Raw genomic sequence first — 6019 nt, 5'->3', positions numbered from 1 at the left:
GTGAGAGCAGCAGAGTTGGCGTTGCCTCTTTATGTGTTTCTTGATCTTGCTCTGGAGCTGCTCCTGGAGATCCAGGAAGAGAACATGTTACACCATGACTGCATTTTGTGCGCTTTCCAAGGAAGGGAACCTCCCGTCTCCATCACTGAAGTCCCAGTGCAAGCCCCATCCCAGGAAGTCCCCCAGCCTGCAGGCCCTGGGCCCTGACCTGAGCGGCTCTGTGCTCCTGCCTAAGCCCAGCCTCTAGGAACTCTTCTCTGTGTGGCCCAGCCACATGCCTTCCCCCTCATACACACCACCCGCTCCTCCTCCTGTGTCTCCTCCTCAGTGAGCTCAGGTGCTCCAGCCATTAGTGGAGATACTGGGCCTGATTTGGCAGCTCTGGGACTGGAAAAGCATGATCAGGCTGGGAAATTCTGGCGGCTGGTAAAAATCTTGAGGGTACTGGTCCAGCCAGATGCCCAGGATGCAGGAGATGGCCCTGGGGAGAGAGAGGTGGAAAGCAGAGTCTGAGGCCTGGCCTTCCTTTCGCATGGCCCTCCCAGAGCACCATTCAGAGAGCTTGTGGTCCTGTGCCTGCTGCTCCTGCCCATCCAGAAGCCAGATCTACTCCTTGTCCACCTTCAGTCTGGCAGTTCTGGCAGAGACATGCCTAGTCACCCAGGAGAGGCTGGCAGAAAGCACTCCTAACTGACAGCTCTGGATCAATGAGGGAACTACCTGCCCCCTTCTTCAGGGGAACCTGACATGCTCTCTCAGTGTCCCTGTCCCCTCCCACTACCTTCCCTCCAAAATGTCAACTCCATGAGGACAGGGAAGGCTGTTGTCCTCCCTGTTCATGTCACTCATTGGCACACAGTAGGTGCTCCAGGAATAGATGGTCAATGAACGAACAAACAAACTTAGTCTCCAGACCTGGCTTCCCGTGGCCCACATAACACCTCAAGCTTTGGCTCCTGCACCTACATGCTGCCTAATTCACTAGCTGTCCTGTAGGGTTCTCCTCCCACTGACACTCCACAGGGTGGGGTACACCTGCCAAGCTGCCACTGAGAGGTTCTACCAGATTAGTGAGCAGGATCCCTGGATAGGGGTGCAGGCAGGGGTAGGTATGAATTTTCTAAGGGGCTGACCCAGGACAGGGACACTTCATAGAATCTCCAGTCTTTTTATCTAAACTTTAGATTCTAAAGAGAAAATAGTTTAGCCCAAAGCCCTGAGGAGAGTCAGAAATGAGGCAGAGGCTTCAACAGAGAAAGAGAAAATGGTCAATTAGCTCAACCACAGCCCTCCAGCACACCTCTCCACTGTCTAGGCACCCAGACAACACTTTCTAGGGAAGACCTCTCCCCCTGGTCTCTACAAGAACCCTATGAGGCTGGGCCTCTGTTCTCCCCATGTTCAGAGGACTAAACACTCAGAGAGATGCAGTGACCTGAAGACTCACAGTAAGCAGATGGCTGAGTGGCCACTGCTGTGGAGGGGCATGGCTCACCTGGTACATGGTTAGTCCCACACATGTTGGTAAGTAGCACATGTTCTGAATTAACACAGAAGGGTGAGGATGAAAGTGGAGTCACTGCTCAGTTTGTCCAGCTGGTGTGTCTGGTAGTGTGCACTGTATAGGTCCTTTTCTTTATTCCCTGTGAGGCTGGAGTTTTTTGGGAACCACGAGTGGTGGTGCTGGGGCCACTGGGCTGGCTGGCAGCTGGGGCCCAGGGCTAGGCTGACTGGCCTCCGTGTTCTGCTCAGGACACCCCCACTGGGAGGCCAGCCCTTGGCATCTGACCACCAGCTCTGAGTCCTGTGGGGAAGGAGTCCTGGCTCCCAATAAGGACAGGTGGAGAAGGTGAGAACCCTTCTCGCTGAGAGTGTTAGGGGTCCCGAGGCCAAACTCACCTTTGATGAGTCTCCAGCTCAGCACTGCCCACCTGACCTCCACCACCAGAGTTCTGGGTAATCAGCAACTGGGGACTCCCACTGGGGACCACCACAATAGTTTACAGGTTGTGAGCACATTTGTGCTTAAGAAGGTTTCTCTTTGTGTTTCCAGGTTCGGTCTCTGTACTAAACTGAAACATTCACAGAAAAGCAACTGGGCCTCCAGAGCTTGGCATCAGCAGGGCCACAGGCAGGGCTGAAAGGTGGAGTCGGAGCGTCTGGAGATGCAGATGGGGAAGTGCTGGTCGTGGGAGGACCCTGGGCTGCCAGATGGAAGAACTTCATGTCATTCCACACCACACCTTTGATGAGGACCCGCAGCATGTTCTGCTGGTGTTTGGCCCTGCAGATCAGGAGGCTTATGCCCTCCATGGCACTGGCTTTTGGACACTACAACATTGTCTTTGGTTTTCTTAAGCAAAAACACCACCTTCTTTTTCTTCTCTTTGGTGAGCCCTGTCATGGACGGTGGGTGTTGCTGTGGCCTCCCCCCTGCTGTGCAACCTGCTGACCCGGAGAGAGTAGGAGGTGCACTTGAGGGTGTTGTCAGCAGTAGGCAGGTTTTTCTTCCTGGAGTCTCTCTTCTTGTCTGTGGGCTGGGCTGCTGTCCAGTAATCCATCAGCTCCTCCATCAGCTTGGTGCCATCGCCCTGGCTGGAAGAGGACAAACCCCACTCACTAAAGGGGAGCAGAGTGGAGTGACAAGGCCTCCTTGGCGACCAGAGGTATGGACAGAGGATGGATGAAAGCACGCTGCAGCCCAAGGGGGCCCCTTATCTGAGTCTCCTGACATGTCTGAGGACTGTTGCACTATCCCAACTTTCACCCACTGCCCTGAAGGGAATGAACCATAGGACTCCTCTTGGGGACTTTTCTGCTTGTCGGAGAGCAGGGCTTCCTCAATGGGCAGCTGGAAGGCACAGTTGGCCCCGTGATGTACTGTGTGATTCTCATCACGATGTCCAGTGTATCCTGCATGGCGCTCTGGGCCTCCAGCTTGTGGAACAGGTCCCGCCAGGCCAGGTCCTGGAAGAAGCTATTGTTGTGGTAATGCACGGAGCACAGGTGCCTGGCCACAGGGTGGGAACCCAGCGGGATGACCAGGAAGTGCATGTAGCCCAGCCAGTGGAGCACCTTATAGGACAGCAGCTCCAGGAAGATGCGCAGCACAGCGCTGAAGTAGTTGTGCCCCTGCCACCAGGATCTTCACCGGCTCCAGGGACTGGAATTGTAGTGACAGTGTCTCTGTATCCGCCAGATGATGGAGCTGAAGGCCACCAGGACATCAGCAGGGGAGCAGGTGCACAGCAAGGTAGCGTGTGCCCCTGCAGGGTGTCCGAGGGGAACTGCTCCTAATGGTTGGAGGTGTTGAGGAGGAAGGTGTTCTCTTGCAGCTGGTCATCAGAGATGAGGACGTGGTTCAGCTGGTTGCACCTGATCTTTCTGGGGATCTGCCGCTGGCTCCCTGGGTCTGGCAGTACTCATTGAGGCTGTTGGCCTCTTTTTCTGCGGCTGTGCCGTCTGTCGCTCCTTCAGGTGCCTGCCTCAGCCATGGTGGCCGGATGCTTCCCCATGGCCTTGGTGGAGGGGATGATGAGAGATTCAGTCTTGGTGATGAGCCCACTGGGCAGCAGCTTCTTAGTGAGTATGTCCAGGGCTGAGGTCTCTGCCTCCTGGCTGTCTTTGGGCTCTGCTGGCTGCTCCCCTGGGTGAGCATTTTGTGGGGCACCGAATCTAAGACATCTCTTGGCTGCTTGCAGTTTGAGGCCCACATCTTCTTGGTCATGTAGGCCAGACTTGGAGGCTCCTCCTGGCTCTGGGCACTGTGATGTTCCTGTTTGAGCTGGAATGTGAAAAGCCTTCAAAGTATGGCCTGAGCTTGGGCTTGTTGGTGCTGAGAAGGCTGTCATCATATTCTCTGTCTGAGTCACTGTCACTGGTTCTCCAGCATGTCAGACAGAAGGTGCAGGTCCTCCTCCACTCGGGGACATGATCTACAGGGCCCTGCTCTGGGTCCAGGTCTTCCTCTGACACTTTGACCCTGTTTAGTCAAGCCACGACTTTCTCCTTGATGTACTGATGTCTGGTCATGGACATCATTCTTATCATCACTGGCCACTGCTTCTTGGGCTTCTCCACATTGATGTCATCCTTGTCCAGCTCCTGTCCTTGCACAGCATCATCCCTGGCCTCCTGCTCAGAGAAGAAGTTCTCACGTTTCCCTTCGGAGTAATGAACTCTGGACTTGGCCTTGGAGCCAGCATGCATGGCGCTGTCCTTGTATTTGATGGAATGACTGAACGGGAGGAGATGCTGACCTCCACCTCCAAGGTGGAGGACCCTTTGATGATGATGCTGAACTCAGCACCTGGGCACCCTCGAGGGGTCGCTGCGTCACCTCAGCCATGTCAATGGCACCCACAGCAAGTGAATTGTAGACCAGGGTGGTCCCCTTGTTATTGCACTTCCTCTGCTGCAGCATGATCTGCAGCTTGTTTCCTTCCCTCTTTAGGAAGTGGGGGTACTGCAGGGAGTTCAGCGCCAGGTCGGTCTCTACCTGTCCACTTGGGGGCAGCACAATCTCCCTGGACCAAAAGAAGCACCTGCAGCCCTGCATCTTCATGGATATCACCAGTGATGAGCTCCCTCTCCAGTTCCTTGTAAATCAGCAGCTTCTTTACAGTCAGGCTGCACAATCTGGGCATGCAGTTGAGGCTGGAGCAGTCCACCTCCCAGGTAGAGAAGAGGTTCAAGGGCACCAGCGTGCATACGGTGGTGGGCATGTTGGCCAGGCTCATGGGCAGCCTCAAAGCTGCAGCTGCAGGCACCATAGAGGTCTTATTACTACTCAGGGTTGATGGTTTCTCTTCCTGTGTTGGGACAGAGGAGGGACATGCCGTCAGAGGCAGCTCATGAACTGCCAGGTGGGTTGGGGGCATCAACTCAGACTGAACCCTTAAGCACTCTGTGATTTGGTGGCAAGAGGTGGGACATGAGTGATCCAAGGACAGTCAGTGTATGCAAAAAATGATCATATGCTCTCTGACTAGCTCAGGGAAGGCCTGTGTGGTGTTCTTGAAAACTCAGAGACCTAAAGTAACTACAAAGGATGGTCTGAAATGAAAACTTTTAACAAGAGCAGTTTATGGTGGGCAGTCACGTCCTAGGCAGGCATCTTTCCTGACAAAGGTCAATCTTTACCTTAGCTGAGCCTGTCTATTGTTTCTTGGTGTCTACAATACAATATCTCTGGGATGTCAGAGGAATTGCCCTTTATTCAGACCCCCCACCCCCAAATCACAGGACCACACATATCCCCTTATTGTTGTTGACTGTTAACTACCCTGCACACACCCAAGTGAAAGAATTACGTGTCTACCATTTTACTGTTCCTCCAATCCCGGATGTTCCCCTACTTTGCTTTTTCCTGGCTCCCTAATCTATCACCAGTGGATTTTATGGAGACTACATATGTCTCCTCTTTGGATTGCAATGTCTAAAATAAGGTGCAAAACTGCCATTCTCCAGAGCATTATCTCCATCCATTAAGATTTGGCTTCCTGGCAATTGTCAGGTTTGAATGTTTCTTTTATTGAGAAGAGAAAGTGTTCCTGACAGGAAAAGTAGAATTGTAGTTGGGGACTGATGAAACACATTCCTATCTTAGTCATTTCTTTTTTTTTTTTTTTTTTTTTTTTTTTCTTTCTTTCTTTTTAGCTGTGACTCCAGACAGGATCCAGAGAGGAGTTTTGCCACCTCTTCTCTGGGTCTTATGGAGACTTGCTTCATGTACCCTTCTGTGTTAGCCTCTTAAGGCACTCAGTCAACCTTAAAAAGGGCACAGGAAAGGGCGTTAGTCATTTCTTAGCAGAGGACGGACAGCACCTCCCTATGTTAACAAGGTCACCCTAGGATTTCTGACAGAACATCCCATTCTAAGATGAGAACACAGAGGTTTTTCTGGGTGGGAGGGTCTGGATATTAGAACAAGTGGGGTGTTCAGGGCAGCACTGTTGACATGGCAACAGGACGTATCATATCCAGGTTCCACAGCAGTGAAGAGATGGATCGCCAGCCC

The 6019-nt window shown here is 52.8% G+C and overlaps 1 non-coding gene and 1 pseudogene across 1 annotated transcript; both read right to left on the bottom strand.

Annotated features, from left to right (window-relative positions):
• Window positions 1–1640: 1640 nt before the first annotated feature.
• LOC118727050 lies at window positions 1641–4758 on the bottom strand (annotated as a pseudogene).
• Window positions 4759–5656: 898 nt separating this feature from the next.
• On the bottom strand, window positions 5657–5783 carry LOC118727072. The gene has a single exon (XR_004990485.1). It is a non-coding gene; the product is annotated as a small nucleolar RNA SNORA26 (small nucleolar RNA).
• Between the last annotated feature and the right edge of the window lie 236 nt (window positions 5784–6019).

The sequence above is a fragment of the Pipistrellus kuhlii genome, unplaced genomic scaffold (assembly GCF_014108245.1).
Source record: "Pipistrellus kuhlii isolate mPipKuh1 unplaced genomic scaffold, mPipKuh1.p scaffold_m20_p_23, whole genome shotgun sequence".
In the NCBI taxonomy this organism is placed as follows: Eukaryota; Metazoa; Chordata; class Mammalia; order Chiroptera; family Vespertilionidae; genus Pipistrellus; species Pipistrellus kuhlii.
The sequence above is the reverse complement of the archived record's forward strand: the minus strand, read 5'-3'. Positions and strand labels throughout refer to the sequence as shown.